The sequence below is a fragment of the Opisthocomus hoazin genome, chromosome 8, assembly GCF_030867145.1.
Source record: "Opisthocomus hoazin isolate bOpiHoa1 chromosome 8, bOpiHoa1.hap1, whole genome shotgun sequence".
Taxonomy (NCBI): Eukaryota; Metazoa; Chordata; class Aves; order Opisthocomiformes; family Opisthocomidae; genus Opisthocomus; species Opisthocomus hoazin.
Genome location: NC_134421.1, coordinates 38,991,450 through 39,016,591, shown reverse-complemented (window position 1 = coordinate 39,016,591; position 25,142 = coordinate 38,991,450).

The following is a 25,142-nucleotide window of genomic DNA, read 5'->3' as shown; positions in this document are numbered from 1 at the left end:
GAGAGTTTTCAGAACATAAAATTGTACAGTTCATTGGCCAGATTGATTTCTTTGCCTTATGGTCAAAACTATCTTCTGGATGGTTTGTGAGTAACATCCTGCTGAATATATTTTTCATTCTTGTGTCTGCAAAATAAGAGTTGTTTTCTATTTGTGCAAGAAGCCTAATCAAAATAGCATATAATGTAGCTCTGAACCAGATAAGGAGGTAATATTTTTGGAAACATTTTTATGTTTATTAAACAAAGATTTGCCTTTAGTTTTGTGTCTAAGCATTTATTATTTTTGTCTTATTTCTAGAGACACTTCATTACAATGCTGTTTATTTTATTACCACTGGAGCATTAAAGAAAGATCAGTTACTTATAAATAGAAATGTAATATGGGTTATAGTGCTGACCAAAACTGAAAATAAACTCTCCTTAGACTGTGGCATCTCATATAAGAAATTATTAAGATCACTGACGATCTTATCAATGAACTACCTTTTCATCAGAGAGCAGTGGGAAAGGGCGAAGGCAACACAGTTTGTTTTTCTGCTGCACCCCATTTGCAGACCACAGTACTGCAGATGACTGTGCAGTAAAAAGAAACAAAGTCTGAAAGTTAATACCCCGGGCACCAAGCACATGTCTGCGAAAGAGGAATGCAAGCAGACGTTTCAATGTGCAGTACATTAATTCCTAATAGGCCCTTTGTTTTTTACGAAGGTCAGATTATTGGATGAAACAGAATCCAGTCTCATGCAATGTGTTACCTGCCTTGGTGTGCGCAGGGTGACGGCATAGCCGTGTTTCCTTGCTGTGGGGTTAACACCCACCAGTAGGAGATTACTACTTCCACTGGTAAGACATGGACAACTCAACAGGTCAAGCCTATCAGAGCTGGTGGTGTACAAATCTGGCTTTTTATGCTGCAGAAATATTCTCAGGTGCAAATTGCCGGGTGTCCCTGTAACAACAGATGGATAGGGTGCTGAGGAGCGTGCGTGCACAGAGGACCAAACCTCTCCTGGTGTTTTGTTCCATGTGGCACTTCATTTTTCGTTCTCCTGCTTCCCTTTTTAATTGCCAATGACGTGGTAGAAAACATCAGGTTGATAATTCCAGCATCCGAAACCAGGGCGTGACATAGTCATAGGGTATGAAATCGGTGCAAGACTTGCCGTAGCCTCCAGTGAATTCAGGCTCTCACCCCTGGGGTTTTGCCGTGGGAGCAGCTGAGCCTGGGCAGAGGCAGTGGCAGGGTTGCTAGCGCGTGCCCAGGCCCCGGCTGAGACCAGAGTCACTTGGAGGATGGCTTCCCCCTCCCGAGCAAGGGCATGAATCGCTGCCAGCTGCAGTGACAGTTTCTGGTTGTGGCCAGCTCTCCAGCAGAGACCACCAACGTGCATCACTTACAGCTACCCAACAACTGAGAAAATGCAGCAGCTTTTCTGGGTTGTCACCCACAGCTGAACTCATAGAAGAATCTGAGAGGTTAAAAATAATAAGCAAATCCTTGAGTTGTTGACTGCTTTGAGACACATTTTCTTTCTAAATCAATGCTCTTTATTTAGATTTTGGGCTAATTTATACTGCTGTTTTCATATACAAACAACTGTGCAGCTTATAACTGTGCAGGACTGCAGCTTGTATTTCTGATTTGTCAACATTGCTCTTGGTTTCAAAAGTAATTTTTCTCAACAAAGAACTACAAAATTTGGTCATAAAACCAAGCTTATAGGGGATTTAAACTATGATCAACATGCAGTTTTATAGTATTACAGAATCACAGAATCACAGAATAGTAGGGGTTGGAAGGGACCTCTGTGGGTCATCTAGTCCAACCCCCCTGCCGAAGCAGGGTCACCTACAGTAGGCTGCACAGGATCTTGTCCAGGTGGGTCTTGAATATCTCCAGAGAAGGAGACTCCACAACCTCCCTGGGCAGCCTGTTCCAGTGCTCCGTCACCCTCAGAGGGAAGAAGTTCCTCCTCATGTTCAGACGGAACTTCCTGTGCCTCAGTTTGTGCCCATTGCCCCTTGTCCTGTCACTGGGCACCACTGAGAAGAGCTTGGCCCCATCCTCCTGACACCCACCCTTCAGATATTTGTAGGCATTTATAAGGTCCCCTCGCAGCCTTCTCTTCTTCAGGCTGAACAAGCCCAGTTCCCTCAACCTCTCCTCGTAGTGGAGATGCTCCAGTCCCCTCACCATCCTTGTAGCCCTCCGCTGGACTCTCTCCAGTAGCTCTTCATCCTTCTTGAACTGGGGAGCCCAGAACTGGACACAGTACTCCAGATGAGGCCTCACCAGGGCAGTGTAGAGGGGAAGGAGAACCTCCCTTGTCCTGCTGGCCACACTCTTCTTGATGCACCCCAGGATCCCATTGGCTTTCTTGGCAGCCAGGGCACACTGCTGGCTCATGGTTAACCTGTCGTCCACCAGGACACCCAGGTCCCTCTCCGCAGAGCTGCTCTCCATCAGGTCCACCCCAAGCCTGTACTGGTGCATGAGGTTGTTCCTCCCCAGGTGCAGGACCCTGCATTTGCCTTTGTTGAACCTCATCAGGTTCCTCTCTGCCCAGCTTTCCAGCCTATCCAGGTCACGCTGAATGGCAGCACAGCCTTCTGGTGTATCTACCACACCTCCCAGTTTGGTGTCGTCAGCAAACTTGCTGAGGGTACATTCTAACTCTTCATCCAGGTCGTTGATGAAGAAGTTAAACAAGACTGGGCCCAGTACTGACCCCTGAGGGACACCACTTGTCACCAGCCTCCAACTAGACTCAGCGCCGCTGATGACAACCCTCTGAGTTCTGCCATTCAGCCAGTTCTCTATCCACTTCACCGACCACTCATCCAGCCCACACTTCCTCAGCTTCCCCAGGAGGATATCATGGGAGACTGTGTCGAAAGCCTTGCTGAAGTCAAGGTAGATAACATCCACGGCTCTCCCTTCGTCTACCCAGCCAGTCATGTCATCGTAGAAAGCTATCAGATTGGTCAGGCATGATTTCCCCTTGGTGAATCCATGCTGACTACTCCTGATAACCTTCTTTTCTTCCACTTGCTTGATGATGGCCTCCAGGATAAGCTGCTCCATCACCTTTCCCGGGATGGAGGTGAGGCTGACCGGCCTGTAGTTCCCTGGGTCCTCCTTCTTGCCCTTTTTGAAGATTGGAGTGACATTGGCCTTTCTCCAGTCCTCGGGCACCTCTCCTGTCCTCCAGGACCTCTCAAAGATGATGGAGAGTGGCTCAGCAATGACATCCGCCAGCTCCCTCAGCACTCGTGGGTGCATTCCGTCGGGGCCCATGGATTTGTGGACGTCCAGATTGCTTAAGCGATCCCTCACACAGTCCTCCTCGACCAAGGGAAAGTCGTTCTCTTTGTAGGCTTCATCTCTTACCTCCGGGGCCTGGGATTCCTGAGGGCCAGTCTTAGCACTGAAGAGTGAAGCAAAGAAGGCATTCATTAGCTCTGCCTTCTCCGCATCCTCCGTCACCAGGACACCCGCCTCATTCAGCAGCGGCCCCACGTTGTCCCTAGCCTTCCTTTTGCTGCTGATGTAGTTGAAGAAGCCCTTCTTGTTGTTTTTGACATCCCTTGCCAGCTTCAATTCCAGGTGAGCCTTGGCCTTCCTCGTCGCATCCCTGCATGCTCTCACCACGTTTCTGTACTCTTCCCAAGTGGCCTGTCCCTCTTTCCACATGCTATGCACCTTTCTCTTCTGCCTGATCTCCGCTAGAAGCTCCTTGTTTAACCATGCAGGTCTCCTGCCTCCTTTGCTAAATTTCTTTCTCAGGGGGATGCATTGCTCCTGTGCGTGGAAGAAGTGTTGTTTAAAAAGCGACCAGCACTCATGGACCCCCCTGCCTTCGAGAGCCCTGGCCCACGGGATTCCTCCCAGTAGCTCCTTGAAGAGGGCAAAGTCAGCCCTCCTGAGGTCCAGGGTTTTGATCCTGCTTATCGCCCTGCTTCCTCCACGCAGGATCCTGAACTCAACCATTTCATGGTCACTGCAGCCGAGTCTACCTCCAACCTTCACGTCCTCCACCAGTCCCTCCTTGTTTGTTAACACGAGGTCCAGCAGCGCGCCTTTCCTTGTTGGTTCCTCCACCACTTGCATCAGAAAGTTATCATCGATGCTCTGTAGGAACCTCCTGGATTGCGCCTGCCTAGCTGTATGGTCTTCCCAGCTGATGTCAGGGTGGTTGAAGTCCCCCATGAGAACCAGGGCCTGTGACTGTGAGGCTGCTTGCAGCTGCCTGTAGAAGGCCTCATCAACCTCCTCCTCCTGGTCAGGTGGCCTATAGTATACACCCACCGTAATGTCACCCGTGTGAGCCTGTCCCTTAATTCTAACCCACAAGCTTTCAACTCCTTCTTCACTTGCCCCCAGGCCAAGCTCAATGCATTCCAGTTGCTCCCTCACATATAGAGCAACTCCCACACCTCTCCTTGTTGGTCTGTCTTTCCTAAAGAGTCTGTAGCCATCTATGACAGCATGCCAGTCATGCGAGTTGTCCCACCACGTTTCTGTGATGGCGACCAAGTCGTAGCCGTCCTGCTGTATAATGGCTTCCAGCTCCTCTTGTTTATTGCCCATGCTACGTGCATTGGTGTAAACACACTTGAGCTGGGCTGTCAATCTCACCCCTGGCCTTGGCACTCCAAGCCTAGGCTCATCCCTAGTGAGCTGGGCAGTATCCCCTTCCCCCTTCGAACCTAGTTTAAAGCCCTCTCAATGAGCCCCGCCAGTTCGTGGCCAAGAATTCTTTTCCCCCTTTGTGATAGCTGAACTCCACTTGTTGCCAGCAGGCCCGGTGCTGTGTATACCTCCCCATGATCAAAAAAGCCAAAATTTGACCGATGGCACCAGTCCCTGAGCCACCTGTTAACCAGGTGAGTTTTCCTGCCCCTTTCAGTGCTGTCCCCTGCCACTGATGGGATGGAGGAAAACACCACCTGCGCCCCTGATCCCTTAACCAGTCGCCCCAGTGCCCTGAAGTCCCTTTTGATGGCCTTGGGACTTCTTTCTGCTACCTCATCCCCGCCAACCTGCATTACCAAGAGGGGGTAGTAATCAGAAGGCCGCACCAGACCAGGGAGTTTCTTCGCAACATCCCTAATCCGGGCCCCAGGGAGGCAGCAGACTTCCCTGTGGGATGGGTCCGGTCGGCAGATCGGGCCCTCTTTTCCCCTCAGAAGGGAATCACCTATGACAATGACCCTCCTTTTTTTCTTAGTTGAGGCAGTTGTAATACGTGGGGCTGTCTGACTCATTCTAGGCAACCCCCTGGATGGAGCCTCACCTTCACCCACATCCTCTGTGGCCGGTCCCTCACATTCCAGAGCCCCATATCTGTTGCTTAAGGGCAACTGGGCAGGTGAGGGAGGCCGGGGGGAAATTCGCTTGCCACCCCGAGCAGGGACCTGTTTCCATTCCCCCCCATCTCTTCGGTCCCCTCTTTCTGCTCGGTGGCAAGAGGGTTAGGGGTTCTCTGCTTTCTGTGGAGCCGCCTCCTGCTGCCGCTGCCTCAGGGAGGGTAGGGTGCGGCTCCACCAGTCGATCTCCCTCTCACACTCCCGGATGCTCCTCAGCCTCTCCACTTCCTCCTTCAGTTCTGCCACCAGGCTGAGCAGGTCATTCACCTGCTCGCACCGAACACAGCCGTTGTCTCTGCTGTCCTCCGGTACGAGCGCCAGGCTCAGGCACTCCCTGCAGCCAGAGACCTGGACACCCGCGGTCCAGGTTTTGTCAATGGAAGCTGTGTGGTTTTGTCAATGGAAGCTGTGTGGAAGAAGAGTGGTTGATCCTGGAATTTCTTACTGCCTCTTTTATCCAAATATTTGACAAAAATAAAAATAGGTCTTTAGATAAGTAAGCAACTTTTTCCAAGAAAGAAATTGGTAGCATACAGTGTGAATTTATGTTTCAAGGATCCTTTATGACTGGATTTCTTTACAAATATATGATCAGTATATACAGCTTGGGATTAGCATGGTTTGAATATTATAGATGTGACATAACTGTGATTATTACTTTTTTTCAAATTTTTCCTCTAACATTTTCAGACCTAACTGAGAATCCTAAATGATGAATGTAACATTTTACACAAGTAATTCTTGTTGACAATGAAATTTATTTTTCCATGTAGTGAAAATCAAAGTTGTGAGAAGTGTCTAATAAAAATATGATCATACTAGAGATTTTGAGTCAGCTGAGTCTTGTTGACTCAGACTGTACCATTGACTGCGAAAATCTTAAGGGAGGAGGAGAAAAGCAGGTTCTGGAATTTATACCTGATGTCTTTTTCTCACCCATCATTCTTTTGGGAAAGAGTGAAGCTTGCGCTTTACAAAAGTGCAGGATGTGAAATCTCCAGATGCTCTGAAAGACGTATTTTAGTGTTGCATAATGGAATCCGATGGGTGGAAATGCCCTTCAAAGGCTGTTTCCTTCCCTTGAACAACAAATGCTGTCATCAGCTATTTTTGATTGGCCTGTGAATTATGATCCTGTCAAGGCAATGGGGCTCTCGTTACAAATGTGCCTTCAAGACTAGCAACAGACATATAATCATGAGAAAAACTTGGCCACTTGCAATGGCGTAGAGGTGTTTGCACGGTCCATGATGAAATGCTGGGTCAAGACTCATCTCTGTAGGATATGCCTGAGTCTTAAGCACCCATGACATTGGCTGCAGTTGTAATGCTTTTGTTGCTGAAAGGAAACATAGTAACTTCTAGAATACAGAGCTTGGAAATGTGGGAAGAGTGGAAATGACAGATGCTCGATCAGCAGTAAAAAAAAATCCACCCTTGTTTCTTGGCTGCCCTAGATGTGTATTTAGAGAGACAGAGCAAAATCTTTTGGGGAAGCGATTCAGTATGCTATGGTGAAAAAAAAATGCATTAGTGTGTTAAAAAGGGGAAAATAAACATACGAACAACAGATTGGAATCAAATCCGGTTCCTAATTTCCACCTCCACATGAGACTATGCATGATGTTCATATTTGTTTAGTAATACAATGGGTAAGTTACTATTCTTACTTCCACTGTTCTTACTTCTTAGCGTAGCAATCTAAACAGTTTAAATCCTTGCTGTTCACACTTTTCGAACATTTTGTAAGAGTTACCATTTTTTTCTTTTACCCTCAGGCTATGTGTTAACCTCTTTACTCTCTCAACGTACGTTTGTCTCTGTAGCTCTTTTATCTCCTCTGTTACTCTTTGCTGAATTCTTTCCAATTAGTGGAATTTCATGCCAGTGTTGAGGTATCCAGATCTGTATATGGAGTCATACAAGAAAGATCAGCATATCTTAGTTCTGTACCAACAGGCTTATAAACATTTTGATGTTCAGTCGCAACTCAGTCTTTCCTAGCGGGATGGTGCTTTCTCGAAGAGTTTAGGGTTATTATTTCTGATATGCATTTTTTCTAAACTGAATCTCACTTGTTTTCCACCAGAATTTTTTATCTTACGGTTTTATTTGTGAATGCTGATCCAGTTTTGATGTTTGTGTTGCATCTCACTCATCACCAGAAGCAGCATCCTTTGATGAGTACAATTGAAAGATCTGCACTTCACACCATTTCCAAAGAGAAATCCTGTGCTGTCTACTCCTTTCTTCCATGTTTTAAATTAGGAAACTTGGTACAAACGAGCTTTCCATTGATCCATGGGACATTCACAAACCACCTCCAAATTTGGTATAAAACTTTGTAGCATTTCCTGGTCTTTCTGGAGGTTTGCTGTCTGTAGTCAAACCAAAGCAAAGACCAGTAGGCACATTAGAAAAGAAAGAAAAAGGACAACTGCTCTGATCTCTGCACGGGCTTCTCTTCAAGGAGCCGGAGGGTACGGACACTGATAGCAGTCAGAGGCACCACCTGCAGACTGACTGCCCTTCCAAGCTGACGGAAAGCATCTCAAACATCCGACCAGGGATACCTACTAGCAGTTGTGCCAGCACCGCCCTTGATGATGTGCTCCTCTGCTGTCAGTCCACCTACGACAATAAAGCTGTTAACTGGCACGAGGAAGCCACGAGCATGGAGACAGCTTTCTCCGGAGTTACAGCTGCGTGGTGAAATGTGCTCCCACAAGGTGTACAGATGGCCACGAACCTCCTTACTCTCAGGGCTAAATGCAAAACTCCTTCCTTTGATTTAGTACTTGCCTAAGACTCTCTCATATGCAACAAACAAGTTATTTATTCTAGTAGCTGGAAGGGGAGAAAGAGGATTTGTGTTTGAGTATTTTGGTTGTACTTTGTTATTATGGTTGTGTGGGTTTCATGCTTACCTAAACAACCAAAAATATTCCAAAATACCCTGGTTAACCAAGTAATTTAGTTAAGACTTCAATGAAGATTTAGTATAACTCACCTTTCTTGAGCAAATGTCTCTTTCTACAAACGAAATGACCCAGATGAGTTCCTCAGCTGATAGGAAAGAGTGCACAGTGGCTAAATCTCAGGTTTGCCCAACTCACACCCTGCACAAGGAAGCGTGGAGCATGAGGCTGCTGGGTTGATCGCCCACCACCTCCCTGCTCCCTGCCATCAGAGCCCCCCAGGGACTTTGCGCTGGGTGCAGGTTAGGGCCCACACCCAGGCATGGAAGGCTCCATCCAGCCTCACGCGGGGAGAGGGGAGAGCAGATGTAAGGGCGGAGCTGCGACTCCCGTCTGTGGGGCTGTTTTCTAATGTGCTCGTTTTGACTTTGTTGTCAGGAGTAAGAATGATGCAACCACTCAGAAATGTTGAAGCAAAAAACCCCTCTCTTTAAAAGTAATTGCTTCCTCCATCTGTAAACTGCCTGCTCTTTGAGCGCTACGAATCATTGTAATTAATCCTTGATTCAAGTTGCTGTATCTATGCTACATTGTTATGTTTACTTAGATGTAAAATGCGTTATTCTTTACAAGATAATGGCATCAATCCACGCAGTCTCTGTGACAGGCACAGGCAGCTCTAAACTAAAACATTAGGCAGAGTGTTAAAAAGCTAGCTAGGTGCCAATATGTTAATTAATTAATCACGGGCATGTTTCAAAGCATTCTTTGTACCTCAGGTGGGGCTCCTGGGCTATTATGAAATGCCAAACTTCCCTTGGGGCTTTGAGGACTGCACTTCTAAATTCCTCAGAAGTTCAGGGAAGTAAAAGGGTATGTTTTTGGTGTGAGTCACTGAAGTGAGGTTGGAGATAAAGAATTTTTTATTTTGTTTTATACTGGGGGAGGAGGGCAGTAATCAGCCAGCAAGCATTTCAGGAAGCAACTAAGTGGAGGACAAAGATATATTTTTCTAAACACTTTTAATTTTTAATTTAAATTTTTCAGTTTAATTTTTCTGAACTTGCTTCATTTTTAATTTAAGTCTCTGGTATATATCAGTCAGCCTTTTCTCAAGTTCTGGGGAGAAATACGTGGTTACCCTTTGTGCTAGCCCCTTGTGCAGTAAAAGGTAAGGGAATATAAGCAACTTTTACTGTTCAGTACAAAGAACTTGAAAACAATGCATTTTCTCCCCTGTTTTTGCAAACAAAACATCCTTGTTTTCTCTCAGCTTTTTGTTTGTGAGCCTGTGAGGTACCTGCAAGGCTGTATCTGTATCCCTCATAGCTCCTTTTTTGTAGAAAAAGAGGAGATGCTTACTAAATAACTTAATTCCATTTCAGTGGATCTCTGGGGTAGGTAGGAAATATCATGAGACTTGGGGAAAAAAAAAAAAGAAAGAGAAAGAAAAAATAAAATAGACTTACCAGTTATAGGGATTCCCTATTTTTTTGTAAGCCACAGAGCTCTAGTATGGGTATGTGTTCACAGAATAGCTTGGGTTGGAAAGAACCTTTAAAGGTCATCTAGTCCATCCACCCTGCAGTGAGCAGGGACATCTACCACTAGATCAGTTTGCTCAGAGCCCTGTCCAACCTGACCTTGAATATTTCTGGGAATAGGGCATCTACCACCTCTCTGGGCAACCTGTTCCAGTGTTTCACCACCCTCATTGTAAAAAAATTTTTGAGAAGAATTTTGTTGGAGAAGTGTAATCCACCAAGGGAAGCTCCTGAACTCTGTAGCTGTCTGGTCAGCCCTGTGCCATCAACAAGGCACAAGATGACACCTGAAAGGTATCATTGGTGAGGCTCGGTGAGACTGACACCTGGAAAGGACCATGCCAAACAGACTGCAGTGTGTCAGAGACCTGAAAAGAGCTCGCAGCAGGACTAAGCTGAGAAAATGTGGTTGGCAATGTCTCCATGTGGGTAGTGGTCCGCGCTGTCACCCTCTCGTGCCAGAGGAAAAAAGTTAGCGAGCTGTGGGCCACCTGCTCTGCCTAAAACTTTCACTTGAACTGGCAGGAAGAGTAATTGTAATGGAATTTTTTAAAGGGTTGGGCAACTCTGTTTATATCTGACTCACGTTGCATGTAGATTCATGAAATGTAAAGCGATTCCTGGATTAGATACAGAAGAGAAGTGCCTCACATGTCAGGACAAAGCTAGTACTATGTGGCATGCTAGCACTGAGGGAAGGTCACTCAGTTTTGAATTTTTTCTAATTACCATTCCCACTCAATATCTCATGCTTTACCTGCAGCGAAGTTGTGTAACAGCCTGGGAACATATTTATGCTTTCCCAGAGAAGGTGCAGAGAAGAGATGGCATTCAGAGAACCCCTCCTAAGTCCTGCATAACTCAGCCTGGAATATGTTCAGGCAGGACTTTGGGAGTGCATCCAGTATTGCACAGATATCACTGATGAAGCGAAAAGATACCAAATAGTTGGTCTCTTTACTTTGATTCAAAGAGTTCTCAGTCCACTGGAGAAATGAGAAAAGCAAGAAAAGTTTTTCCTCCTTTAGAAACTTCACAAAAGCTGCTTAGAACAAGGTCTTTGAGACCCACTGTGCAGTTAAAGTGTTCTGTGAAAGGTGCCTTGTTTCTGAAGGGAAAAAAAAAAAAGCTTCAACTGAACTTCAAATATTTTAGTTGAATTCTTCTAAGATTTCAGTTGATGGTTTAAAAATATGTCATCAAGAAAGGGCGAAAAAGTCAGATGAATATTGGTATGAAACAAGAACAACCTTTCACCTGGATTTGTTCTGCAATAACCATGGGAATATGGGCGCAAGCTCAAACAAATGCGGAAAGGGAGTGGCTTACTGAGAGCCTTATAAATAAAGTACAAAGGTATCACAATGGGATCTTTAAACTTGGTAGAGCATTTGGTAACCAGCAAAGATTTGGCAAGGATCTCTTATTTACATTCTACTGGATTCAGCTGTTTTAGCTTTTCATTTGTTGCTTTCAGCTGAAATGACTAAATGCAAGTCCGCAAGACAACTCTTCTTTTATCGATTTTAAAATTGATGGGTATTACTGTGTGTTATTCTTGAGTGTGGTAGGAGAATATCCTCCATTAAAATGTTAAACAAATAGTCTAATAAAGAAATTGACCCCTTTTTTTTTCTTCCCCCCCCCCCATTATGGTGGTTGTAAAAGAAGTGTACAACAAATATAGGTCTGTCGAAAACTCAGGAGTTAAATGATGTAGACGGAAGAGATGAAAAAAAATCTGCTTTATGTAAGGAAGTTTTGACTTTTAATAATGTATTTTATGTAACTTTTCTAGAACTGTGTGCGAAGTGGCCCTGAATTTACAGAGCTGTCATGCATTTCAATGCAGTGGAGCAGCTTGTTTTGAAGGAAATTACAGAACAAAACTTGGTTTTATGTTGCTGGAAAGATGTGTGCTTTCTTTCAGTATCAGCAAACAATCAGAGTTTCTTTGGACCTGGTGTTAACAGAGTTATAACAGCATGAAACTTGAATAATACGGTGATGAATGAGCCTGCAGGTTGGAGGGAAAAAAATCATATGCTTTGGAATAGCATGGTGTTTGGTAGCCAAGGAGGATCCTGCCTCTATATATGGTCACCGCTTTATTCATGTTCATTCAGGAAGAGCCACACCTTAGACGCTTCATGGCTTGACGTTGCAGGGTGATAACTGACTGTCACTTAGTGTGTATGTGGGACGAGCACTCTAATGCCATGCTCTGAGCTAGACATGCCTGTTTGCGTGTTGCAGCTTGTGTTATTTTTGTTTCAAGCTTGTGATCACAAACATGAACTGAATTTCTGCACCTCTGCCCACTGGCATTGATGGAGTGGGGTTTCTCAGAAACCACCTCTGAATAATTCTGGAAGGATTTGTATCAGCGGTACAACAACTTATTCACATTAGTAGTCTGGCTGTATGACTAATTCATATCTTTACCTGTTGCTTAAATCTTTATGTTTTCTTTCCCTGGATAAAGACAGGAAGATCACAAGTTCCCCGACAGCTGATGGGAAATACCCATTGATATAGTGGAGTCGAAGATTAACCTATTGTTGCTAAGCACAGGCAGAAAAGCAGATAGACAGGTGAATTAAGTGGGAAAGAGGAACAGAGGCTACATCTCTTTCCGGAAATGAATTATTATGTAGTAATTACTCTTAAAGCTTAATTATATTAATTAGATATTACATAGATATCTACATGCTCTTCAAAAGTGGCCTTGAGGACATAAGCTGCTGCCATTTTGGTTTCCCTTGAACATTTGCCTGTGCTTAACTCTTCGAGCCTGGCAGACCTGCGGGGTCCTGCCCTCCCCAGTGAGCACGCTCTAGCTGCTCCTGAGCTGGGGCTTTACTCTTCACCTGGGCCATGACTGTGGCATTGATGATGGTCTCCAAAGACAGCCTGTATTCGCCTGTCATAGTTCCCACATTGATTACAGAATGAATGCAGGGAGGAGTCAGAAGGCTTATCTTCCATTTTGCAGCTCCCTCCTTACTGTCTGATATTCCTGCTTGCCCTTGGTCTTACAGAAATGGGGCAATGCTGATCTGTCACTGGGATGGACCCTGACTCCACCTCCCCAGTGGGTGGTGAAGGGCCGCAGTAGAGCAAGTCTTGGAAACAGCCGGCTTCTCCCTCCAAGATCAGGGGTCAGAAAGTCTGTGTTTAAAAAGGTGGGTGAAACATTCCAGCAAAACTTGATTTTACTGCAGTGCCAGCTCTGCAGAGAGCAGCATAAAATGATGGACTCTTTCGCTGGGTAATATCTCAAGTGACTTTTTGCATTAGTTTAACTGACAAGACAGAATCAGCTCAGTGATTCTCCTCCTGCCTGAGTGGGTGTTTCTGGGCAAATGTGACAACTGTATGTCTCCCAGGTTGGATCAGAGCCTGTATCCAATACATCTACAAGCATACAGAGAAGCTGTTCAGTGCTGAGAGTCCCAGAGGCTTATGTAGTCCCTGCACTGAAGACTTGCACCTTTATTTGGGTTGTAAGTGCGTCTAAAGAGTTGGGATATAAGGCCTGTGAGACCAAAGCAAAACACATGTATGTAGCCATGGTAACCTTCAGAAGTTCACTCACATCAAGAGAGTATGGGGGTATAGGAACAGTGAGAGGATGGGCTGCATACCTAATGGTGGGACATGGCCTGGCCAGGTTCTGCTTTTGCTCCTGGTTGGTAGAAGAGTATGGAAACCTACCCTTCCCTTGGTCTTGGTTGTGTAGAATGGCTGATTAGAATAAACCATGATTTCTTCCGAATTCTTTCCATGTCCTTCACAAGTTCCTCATTTATACCCATGTAGAGTTCAAAGGTCTCTTCCCTGTTCAAAATCCCAGCAGAGCTCTTTTTGCCTGGTCACCCTACCTTGGCAGTGTCATGTCTCCCAAGGTGTGTCCACCCAACTTGGATCAGGAATGCCTTTTGAAGAAAACCTTTGCATTATCACCACTTACTGTGCTTTGAATTGAGCTGCGAGTCTTGGACTACACAGCTTGACTGAATTCCTTTTGCATGAAGCTAATCCTGTTGATGTTTTCCAGGAGCACACCTAGTGGGACACAGGGTCAGGCTAGAGCTCCTCCATAGTAAACCTTGAAATGCACATGGGGTGGTTGCTGGGTCCTCAAGCAGCAACTCTCTGGCTCTACACATCTGCCCTTTTTGGGACACGGGGCTTACAGGCAGAGATCTTCTTCCCACTGTTGTGTCTCTTCCCAATTTCCAGCTGCCTTCCAGTCATTCGGGATTGCTCCCTGAATTGTTCAAATCCGTAAAAATCTGACTTCTTTACAGTTTTCTTTACAGTCTTCTTTGCAGGAGACCTGCATGGTTAAACAAGGAGCTTCTAGCGGAGATCAGGCAGAAGAGAAAGGTCCATGGAATGTGGAAAGAGGGGCAGGCCACTTGGGAAGAGTACAGAAAAGTGGTGAGAGCATGCAGGGATGCGACGAGGAAGGCCAAGGCCCACCTGGAATTGAAGCTGGCAAGGGATGTCAAAAACAACAAGAAGGGCTTCTTCAACTACATCAGCAGCAAAAGGAAGGCTAGGGACAATGTGGGGCCGCTGCTGAATGAGGCGGGTGTCCTGGTGACGGAGGATGCGGAGAAGGCAGAGCTACTGAATGTCTTCTTTGCTTCAGTCTTCAGTGCTAAGACTGGCCCTCGGGAATCCCAGGCCCCGGAGGTAAGAGAAGAAGCCTACAAAGAGGACGACTTTCCCTTGGTCGAGGAGGACTGTGTGAGGGATCGTTTAAGTGATCTGGATGTCCACAAATCCATGGGCCCCGATGGAATGCACCCACGAGTGCTGAGGGAGCTGGCGGATGTCATTGCTGAGCCACTCTCCATCATCTTTGAGAGGTCCTGGAGGACAGGAGAGGTGCCCGAGGACTGGAGAAAGGCCAATGTCACTCCAATCTTCAAAAAGGGCAAGAAGGAGGACCCAGGGAACTACAGGCCGGTCAGCCTCACCTCCATCCCGGGAAAGGTGATGGAGCAGCTTATCCTGGAGGCCATCATCAAGCAAGTGGAAGAAAAGAAGGTTATCAGGAGTAGTCAGCATGGATTCACCAAGGGGAAATCATGCCTGACCAATCTGATAGCTTTCTACAATGACATGACTGGCTGGGTAGACGAAGGGAGAGCTGTGGATGTTATCTACCTTGACTTCAGCAAGGCTTTCGACACAGTCTCCCATGATATCCTCCTAGGGAAGCTGAGGAAGTGTGGGCTGGATGAGTGGTCGGTGAGGTGGGTAGAGAACTGGCTGAATGGCAGAACTCAGAGGGTTGTCATCAGCGGCGCTGAGTCTAGTTGGAGGCTGGTAACTAGTGGTGTCCCCCAGGGGTCAGTACTGGGCCCAGTCTTGTTTAACTTCTTCATCAACGACCTGGATGAAGAGTTAGAATGTACCCTCAGCAAGTTTGCTGATGACACCAAGCTGGGAGGAGTGGTAGATACACCAGAAGGCTGTGCTGCCATTCAGCGTGACCTGGATAGGCTGGAAAGCTGGGCAGAGAGGAACCTGATGAGGTTCAACAAAGGCAAATGCAGGGTCCTGCACCTGGGGAGGAACAACCTCATGCACCAGTACAGGCTTGGGGTGGACCTGCTGGAGAGCAGCTCTGCGGAGAGGGACCTGGGTGTCCTGGTGGACGACAGGTTAACCATGAGCCAGCAGTGTGCCCTGGCTGCCAAGAAAGCCAATGGGATCCTGGGGTGCATCAAGAAGAGTGTGGCCAGCAGGACGAGGGAGGTTCTCCTTCCCCTCTACACTGCCCTAGTGAGGCCTCATCTGGAGTACTGTGTCCAGTTCTGGGCTCCCCAGTTCAAGAAAGATGAAGAGCTACTGGAGAGAGTCCAGCGGAGGGCTACGAGGATGATGAGGGGACTGGAACATCTCCCCTACGAGGAGAGGTTGAGGGAACTGGGCTTGTTCAGCCTGAAGAAGAGAAGGCTGCGAGGGGACCTTATAAATGCCTACAAATATCTGAAGGGTGGGTGTCAGGAGGATGGGGCCAAGCTCTTCTCAGTGGTGCCCAGTGACAGGACAAGGGGCAATGGGCACAAACTGAGGCACAGGAAGTTCCGTCTGAACATGAGGAAGAACTTCTTCCCTCTGAGGGTGACGGAGCCCTGGAACAGGCTGCCCGGGAAGGTTGTGGAGTCTCATTCTCTGGAGATATTCAAGACCCGCCTGGACAAGGTCCTGTGCAGCTTGCTGTAGGTGACCCTGCTTCGGCAGGAGGGTTGGACTAGATGACCCACAGAGGTCCCTTCCAACCCCTACTATTCTGTGATTCTATCTCTTTCCAATCAAGAACAACCTAGCTCTGAACATAGGGGAAACATGAAGCAGACCACAGGTTGGCCAGAAAGCCACAGGCCTGATGTCTGCATAGTCTGTGAAGAATTAACAAGCAAGACAAAGATTAAGGCTGGGCTCTTAAGAATTTTTCTGTCTGTCTTCTGTTCCCAGTCTTCACCAGCCATGAGATCTACCCTCTCAGCTGGATGGGTGTTTTAATATTTTTTTTCAGATATGTATATTTTATTAAATTTAAAAGAAACTAGTTTAAAAATAGGATACAACACTCTGCGCTGAGGTATCTGTTAGCCAATACACACACAGAAGGGTGTGTTGTGACTCCTGCTGTCCTGCGTGACCAAAGTGTACTTATTTTTACTGATGGAAAAGCAGCCAATACAGTGATGTTAAGACTTGATTTCTGCTCCTGAAATCAATACCTCGATGGGGTATGTTAAACCTTGTGCATGGGAGTGGCATGGGTACACCTTGCCTACACATACACTTTGGGACTTTCAGGGGAACAATGTGCTTAGCTAGTTAAGGACAAGCATGTGCACACAGAGCAAGAATGATTAAACTTGGCTGCGTGACAGCCTCCTGCCTCCCCTGGTCCTTCTACCCCCACATCATCTCTCCAAAAGTGCATTAAACAACTTCCAAACCAACTAATGTGCTCTGGGGATTGTGATTATTTGAGATCTCTATACTTCCCAAGTTCTGGAGGCAATTATAATTTGGCCTTAACCTTCAAAGTGTGCTTGCTGAGTGTGGAGCTCTTGTAACTGCGTGCCTCTGAGATATTCCTTACATAATTCCCAAATTATGAAAATACAGTGTTTAATTTTTACAGGCAATGAGATTGTTTGGTCCATTGTTTCCTGTTAAATTCGCCCCACCAAATTCCACCCCATGGGAACTGAAGCTAGTAAGTAACTGAGATGAGTATTTAGCCCATTCTTTTCTGTCAAAGTTGGGATATTTCAGATATTTGATAGTACATCTGTTAAAGGGACAAATTCTTGTGCAGTGTGTCGGCCACTCCTTCTGTATTAAAATTTTACCTTAGATTTGTTAGGATTCCCATTCAAATTTGTCAAGTGATTTAACTTATTTAAAAAAAAAAAAAAGTTTTTTCTGCACTATTGATCTCGTCGTTTGATGCCATGCCCATTGGGCTACAATACAACTGGAAAATAGCCCGTGATTTTTCTTAAGGCAGGAAATACTATTTATGGCTGTACAATAATGTTTTACAGTGTATATGATCAAAAGGTTATTAACTTCATTTTCAAATCAAGTCCAAACAATAACAGAAGCCATCAAGGTGCTGTGCTTTGTTTCACAGTTTCTCGGGAATATGCCTGAAATTCTGCCTGCATTAGATATACTTTCCAACCACACTGCATACTTTGACGTCTGAACAGATATGCTGCAGCTTGAGAAAGCACAAAACAAAGTGTAAAATGAAAGAAATGCAGCAGTGAAATATATCTGTAATGAACAGCTCTAATTGATGGAAATCTGCCTATACGTTGCCCTAAAAGAAGAAATATGTTGAGCAAGGCTGAGCAGGAATGCTTGCACTTCCTTTAATCATAAGTTACGTAGTTTCCAGGTAGCTGAATTCAGGATGGGTAGTCAAGCAGCAACTTTTTCTTACAGTATGTGATTAAAGAGTGGAGCTCATTGCCACTATGTGCTTTAGAAAATAATGGATAGCAGGATTCAACAATTCACGTAAAAGTTCAGGTAGGCAGCTGCCATACAGCAGTGTCCTCAGGAATGGTAGCAACGAGTGCTAAGAAAACCCTCAGGCTGTGAACTAACCTGCAGTTCTTAATGGTTAGATAACTTCAGTGTGAAGCAGAATCTTTACATCAGTCCTGTGTGTCCTTTTTCCTGAACATATTTATTGGTGGGATATACTTGGGGATAATGAACTAGCTGGAGTAGAGATCTGGTTGAGTATTGACAAATCCAGTGTTTTCATTTTCCTTTCCCTTCTGGATACAAAATGTGTCATTTTAATTCTACCGAGAGGAGGGTTTTGTGCAGAATGCGTAAGAAGCATAATTTATTGGTGTAGCTTCTGAGGGGTGAAGTTGAATGAATATCTCTCTTCAGGATGCAAGAAAACCAGCGTTAACTCTCACCTCTCAGGCTTTCTTACTGGTGGTAAAGATCTACAATGAAACTCCATGCCATATGTGTTTGATTAAAGCCCCTTGAAGCATAGTGTAGCTGTTCTAAAAGAAATTTGGTTTCTTATCCCTTATTTTCTTGATAATGTAGTCTTTACAGTCTGGAGCAGTCTTTAAGATGTCGATATTGTCTAATATCAGTAGGTGACTGATGATGCCATGGAGAGGCCATTCTAGGGATCTTTGGGAAGCCAAGGGACCGAAGTACCCAAGAGTCCCCTTCCTCCACATTGTTGCAGGGGCAGGAGCATGCTCTGCAAGCGCTGTGGCTTCTCTTTTCCCTGTAGCAGGAGGGAAGATGAAACCACGCACAGAAACTAGGAGTTGTACTGTCTGTCCCTGGCTTCAGCTGGCCACAGCCACCACTCGTATTGTGGGGCTGTCACGCAGCATGTGCGGGCATGGGTAGGAGCTTCTCTCTGTGCTGTGACACCCAGCAGACAGGAATGGGCAACCACACAACTTTTTCCTTTGCTCCTTCTGTGCCTTATTTACATCTCTGGAAATCGGGCTTCAGAGTGAAGATGGTGGAAACGGATGTTTGTCATATGGGGACTATGGGGTTCACCAGTTGTGCTGTGTGGGGAGTCTGACTCAGTCTGACTGTTGCAGTGACCTGGGGTGTACAGAATACTCCAGAGTCCTTGCAGAAATGAGCATATCACTGGAGTGGAAGCTGTCTGAAGTCTCCTGGAAGCTGATGATTGTAAAAGCCACCTTTGCCTTAGAACAAATGTAAAAAACCTGAAAAGGTAGAGGCTGATGGCCACGACACGATACATCGAAGGTCATCTGGGACATATCACTGCAAGGGTTTCAGAAGGGGCTAGAAGTAAGGAACAGGGTATGTCTGGATGTGGGCTGGATAACAGCGTGTAGGCAGTGCAGCTGGGTTGCCACAAAAGCAGGCAGAGACCACTGGAGAAAGCCCAGAATGGTCAAATGAACTTCAGTAATGGGACCCTGAGAGGAGAAAAAAAAAACCAAGAAAAAAGGTCATGCTTTTTGGGTGAAGTGCTGGCTGGTGAATAAAAGGCTTGGAATAAAGAGCAAAGAAATTCCTTCTTACTGTTTGATGATTGTATTAAGAGAAATACAATTTAATGCCCATTTTCAGTAAATTAACAGGGTTGCTACCCTGTTTATACACAATTCAATCTTCAGTTTCCTCAACAAAAATAATCTGAACATTAGCTGAAGACTTTGGCCCAAAGGGGTGATAGTAGTCTCTAACGGGAATAAACAGAGGGTAGGCAGTGCTCTTTCAACCCGCTCTTTGAAGAGCGAGCTGAGCACAGCCTTTAAGAAAGGTACAGGTACACAAATATTTACCTATTAGGTCTCTGTTCACAATGGGTTCAACCCCATTGTACTTGGCTGTTGCTTTCACTCCTCCAGAGATTTGTGTCCTGACGTGTGACCTGATTTTGCAAGCAGTAATTAACAAACCGGGCAGCCGTGCACCCTCACTGGGCATTTTGAATGAGCGGCAATGGCACGTTGTGTGAGCCACACTGGCAAAATTCATCCAGCTCTGGGGGCAGCTCAGAATTCGGCCCTGGATCAACGCAGGGCTCCTGTTACTGATTCGCATCCCAGGAGCCCGTGGTAACGCTAACGGAGGATTAGGGCCTCCTTACGGTAATTGCTGGGTAGAAAGTCTCATCTTTTGGAAATGCCTGTTGGCAGAGCTGCCTGTCTCATTTACCTGCCTTGTAATTAAGATGCAATTGGGAAAGGTCTTAAGAAATAACTGTCACTTTCACTTTGTGCCTGTTATGTAGTTTGATTGTGGTAAACCATTTTACGGGATTAATTCAGTGTACTCTTGGATTTGCAGTTTTGTGAGATTAACCAAAATGCTGTATCTTTTTAACAGAAGTGGGCAGATGGTCCAGGATTAAAGCACAGGAATTCTGCCCCAGCCAGACTGGCCTGAAGGAATGAGCTGTGTTGTTCTGGAGGATTAATTTCCTCTTGGGAATGTGCAAGACTGAGGCAAAAACACACCGCAGGTGAAGAAAGGAGTCGGGGCTTTGCTTCTCTGGCTTTGTGCGATGACTTGTGTTATGTTTTTCTAGCTCAGGGCCCTGTGTGGAGCAGATCAGGGCTGATGGCTCTCGGAGGAGGGTCTGGGGAGGCAGGCAGGAGCTGCTCCCAGGTGCCGGCGCTGAGCCCCACGTGGCAGCCGACAAAGGCCTTATTAAGAGACGACAGGGAGGCAGGGCTGTGGCGGAGGAACATGATAGCAGCCTCTTGAGGCCAGGGAATCTGTAAAATAAACTGCTGGGCAGCATGAACGTGGAGGTGAGGAATGTGAAACCGGAGTCGAGTTATTTGGGAGCAGCGCCCGTCCAGCGCTGTGTGAGATGTTACTGGCCGACAGAAGCGGCATAGCTGGTTATAAAATATAGCATCGATGAGACAAGCTCTTTGTTTGTATAAATAACTTAAACTCTAGTCAGATCGACTTCCACCCAGGAGTGTGGGCAGCATATGTGGCTTGCTGGCCGTTGCCCAGCCACCCTCCACACCCTGGGTCCCGCTGGGCCGACCAAGTCTGGCAGCCAGAGATGGTGCAGTCTCTGCAACCCAGTTGTGGAGGTACACGGCAAATGACTGCTGCGTTCCAGCTAAGGCTGTGCTCTCTCCTGCTTGTGGTTATGTCCCAGACGCATTCTTGGCCTATTCCACCCAAGGATGAGGTTTAAGGCAGAATGAAGGCTGCGTTTGCCAAGAGCCATGGTCCTGCATTCCCCCCCCTTTGGCTCTTGTTTTCTGCTTTTCTGTACTGATCGTCTCTTGGGTTTTCCTTCCACCGGGCCACGTCTGGCCCGCCACAAGCACTGGTGCTGGCATAAAGGAGCTTACGGTCCTCAAGTTCCCACACCTGCTCTGGCTGCTCCTCAAACTTCTCCTCCAGGGGTGGTGGCATCCCAGCCTCTCTAACCCGCCTTGTGATTATGCCCGGCAGATGTCTGCAAGAAAGAGGATGTACCGGTAGTTTGTGCAGAAAAAGCTGGTGATCAGAAGGCCGGAAAAAGGTTAAAATCCAGAAATGGCTTTGCAAGTGCTTTCCTGTGGAGCAGGCAGTGGGTCTGGTCTCCTCACTCTCCTCATTTCTGCTCTTTCTTTACTAGATCAGCTTCTAACACAACAGCCCAAACCAGCTGAAAATAGTGACTGATGCATTTCAGCTGAGGATAATTAGAGAAATAAATGAAAATTGAATTTGAGTTGGGCAGTCAGTCTTCCCATCAATCCCCATGTTTTGCTGTTTCACCCTTAAAAATCTTGCAATGCTATGTTAAGGAGTGTTGCGGTTCAGCAAAAAGAAATTAAGGACCGAAGAGAACCTACTCCTTTTGATGCAAACAAGCAAAGCATATGGTAGGGAAGGCCTGTTGTAACAACCAAGTCTTCCTATCTGACAAATTTTGTTTAACATCAACTTTGTTTATAGTTCATAACATTACTAAGAGGAGTGCTCTGAACTGAGGCTGGAATGTTTACTATCACAGCAAAGGAACAAACAAATAGAAAATGGAATAAGATCTGTTTTACAAGGAAAGAAGTTGATTAATACTAAGACAACTGAGCCATTGTCTAAATGGTGGTTTTAAACTTGATTTAGCTTGTAACAAAATGTAACAGTGCCCACCACAACATGTATTATGTCTGATGCTTTCCCTTGGGCTGTAATGGAGGAATAGTTTATTCTTCTAACTTGTTCCGGGTATAAAAAAATGGTGTATTTTATTACTTTAAAAATATCCCCAGAATTTAATAGCATTATTTAATAAGAAGTGTCAGTATGCTGTGCTATGTCCCTGAAGAACCTCTGCACCTCTGTGGAACATGACCAACTGTTCATTAAACTGGAAGGACAAAGAACATAGCAATAAAAATCTGTTAGGTGTGACTTTTGATTATCTCATTTAGTTCAAGGGTTACTTACCTGTATCCACTCCATCAACCTAAATTCTAATTAAACTGAACAATGAACTCTAACTATTAAGTCATGATGTTCCTGCATCCTCTCTTTAGCAATATTTTAAGGAACCTGAAACATATTTGTAACTTCTTGTTCAAGCTCTGGATCTATTTTCCTTGTTTAAGAATTGGAACAGAACTAACTGAATATTTGTAACCAATAAAGAGTGTTTGGCTTGTTTGTGGAGTAATTTTATTCATTCTTTGTATAAGTTGGGATGACTTAATTTATGCTGAGGTTCTTGGACAGATGTTTTCACATTTCAGAAATCGCCTGAATTTCTAGTTCAAATAATTATTCCTAAAATGGTAACAAGAAGTTGCTATTGGCCAATGTTAACTCTTTGCTATTCTTGCTGTTCCTAAGTTTGGTTCTGCCTAGACTTTACAGCCATGCTGTCTGGCTTCGATTAACTGGATGCTATTATCTGAGAAAAGGCAAAAAGAATACTTTGCAGATTAACTGTAGACCGTGCTCTTTGCCTAATCTCTGAGATATAAAGGTAATCTAGTAGCCTAGTCATCATTTCATGAATGTTTAAAAAATGTAAGTGAAAGAAAAGAAAATGAGCTTATAATACGGAGCATCTCATTCCTCCGTAGACTTTTCTTGTTTTTAGGATTCATGGTATTAGCTGTCAGTGAGATCTGTTGCTTTTAGTTGTGTATTACCATACCCTCCTGTATGTGTGGGAATTACTTCGTTGTCAGCGAAGCCCGAAAATGTTCATCCACATTCACAGGAAAGAGGGTCTCTTAAGAAGCACTTATTAATTCTGACTTGCTTGAGGAGTGCCTGTCTTCCCCAGCATGTCACATGCCTTCGTTCTTGCCTGTAACTCGCTGGTCTAGCAATGAAAGTTGAAATCTGTCTCCCACCTAAGTCATGCCTATTTATGGTAGAGCCCAGATTTAGAGAGCAAAATCCTTCCTTTCCCCATTCAAATGTAAATCAGTGCCATGATATGTGATGACAGTCCTGACGAAGTGTCTGAAAGCCTGTCTTCTCGTGAAACAACATCTGCACTTAAGCAGTAACTTCTAACTTCCTTCTAATACAGGAAAGCTATCTGTGGTGTAACTTTCAAATCCTTTTCTAAAGATAGACTTGCTTGTAAAAAATAATGAAAGTATCAGAGACTGAAATTCCCAGTAAAGTGCTGCTGTCATTCCTGTGGTGTTTTGCCTGTCAGCTTCTGGTGGAGCCACTAAGGACCAAGAAATGGGGCAGTGCTAGGCTACTCTCAGGGAGCCCGGAAAGTTTCTAGTTGTATACGTTTTCTGGTGCTTCCCCTGTCACTTCTCTTGCTCACGTCTCCTTTGTCCCACTTTATCTGTGTCCAGAAAAAGCTAGATTGAGATCATCTCATTTGCCTACTAGCAGATGTCTGCTGCTAATGACTTTTTTGTTCCATACTCACTCGGACTGTATGTAAAACAATAAACTAGAGATGAAATGACCCATATTACATTTGTAATCTCCTCTGCCATCTGATCTCCATTTAGGAATTTAGGTTTAATTGTTCTTGTGTAGGCTGGTAGATATCTCTGATGTGGGATAGGCAATCCTTAATATTGTTTTGGATTGTGTATTTCAATTTTTGCACTCTTGTGCCCAGAGCATAGGATGCACATCCAATGCTAGACTGACTTCCATTGAAGTCAAAGCAGAAAGGGCAGGATTTGCCTCTTATGTAAGATTTTATTAATCTAAATAGATAATTGTTCACTCTTGTTCTGTTTTGCCAGCTTTTAATATTTTCTCATAAAAAAAAGAAAGAAAAACAAAGAAATACCTCATATAGAAATGCTTGTATTGAAGCTGTATCACAGATTGAAATGAAGTGTCTTTTGGAGTATCATTCTTGCTGGCACTCTTTGTTCCCAAACATTTATCATTTAAACCAGAATATCAACACATTGTATAATAATATGAACATTCCTTTGAAGTACAGGCTGAAGAGATGAGGATAAAGGGGAAAATGGTGTGTGCATGTATTTTTTCAAAGCAGCGCACTGTATTGTGAGAAGAATACTGTACTCTCTCTCTTCATTCAATTGGAAAAGAATCACAAGTCTTTCATGTCAAAATGGAGTGCTTTTCCAACTCAACTATTATTCTTCAGGGTTGCTGCCCAGGAAACTGAATAGGAGATTAGCAAAGTGTCCAGCTAAAAGGATGTCATTTAAAAAACGTACCGCTGTGTTTATAGTTGTGCAAGACCAGCCAATAGATCACTTGAAAGTGCAGAACTAGGAAAATGGCACTCTACAGTTGTGGAGAATCCCATTGCTCAGAATTCAGAGGTTTTGTAAAGAAGAGAATTTTGTTCAGCAGATTTGACTGAATTTTTAACATTCTTGTATTATCTCATTCTGCTGGAGGAATGTAAACAGTGCTCATCTGTCAGTGTAACTGTTGCAGCTGGATGACCTTTGGAACTGGGATTTTTTCTAAAGTGAAGATGTAACCTGAATGTGGTGCTTAAAAACTGGCAGCTCTAAACAATAAAATTTCAACTGTGAAGGGTGAGATATGACAGACAATTTGTTTTGTGTTGCCCCATTGGTCTGTCCGCTGTGACTTGCAAAGGAATTAGTTCCAGGCTGGATATGTAGTCAGATTTGATGCCTGACTTCCTGCTCTACTAAAGTGACCAATAAAGATGCCACTAATTAATAGTGAACAAGTGTGAAAGCCAGAACTAAAATCCTCTTTTTGTCACTTTCTAATACTATTTTTCAGAAGATTGAGAAGTTTTGCCTCTAACAATTAGAAAGTGT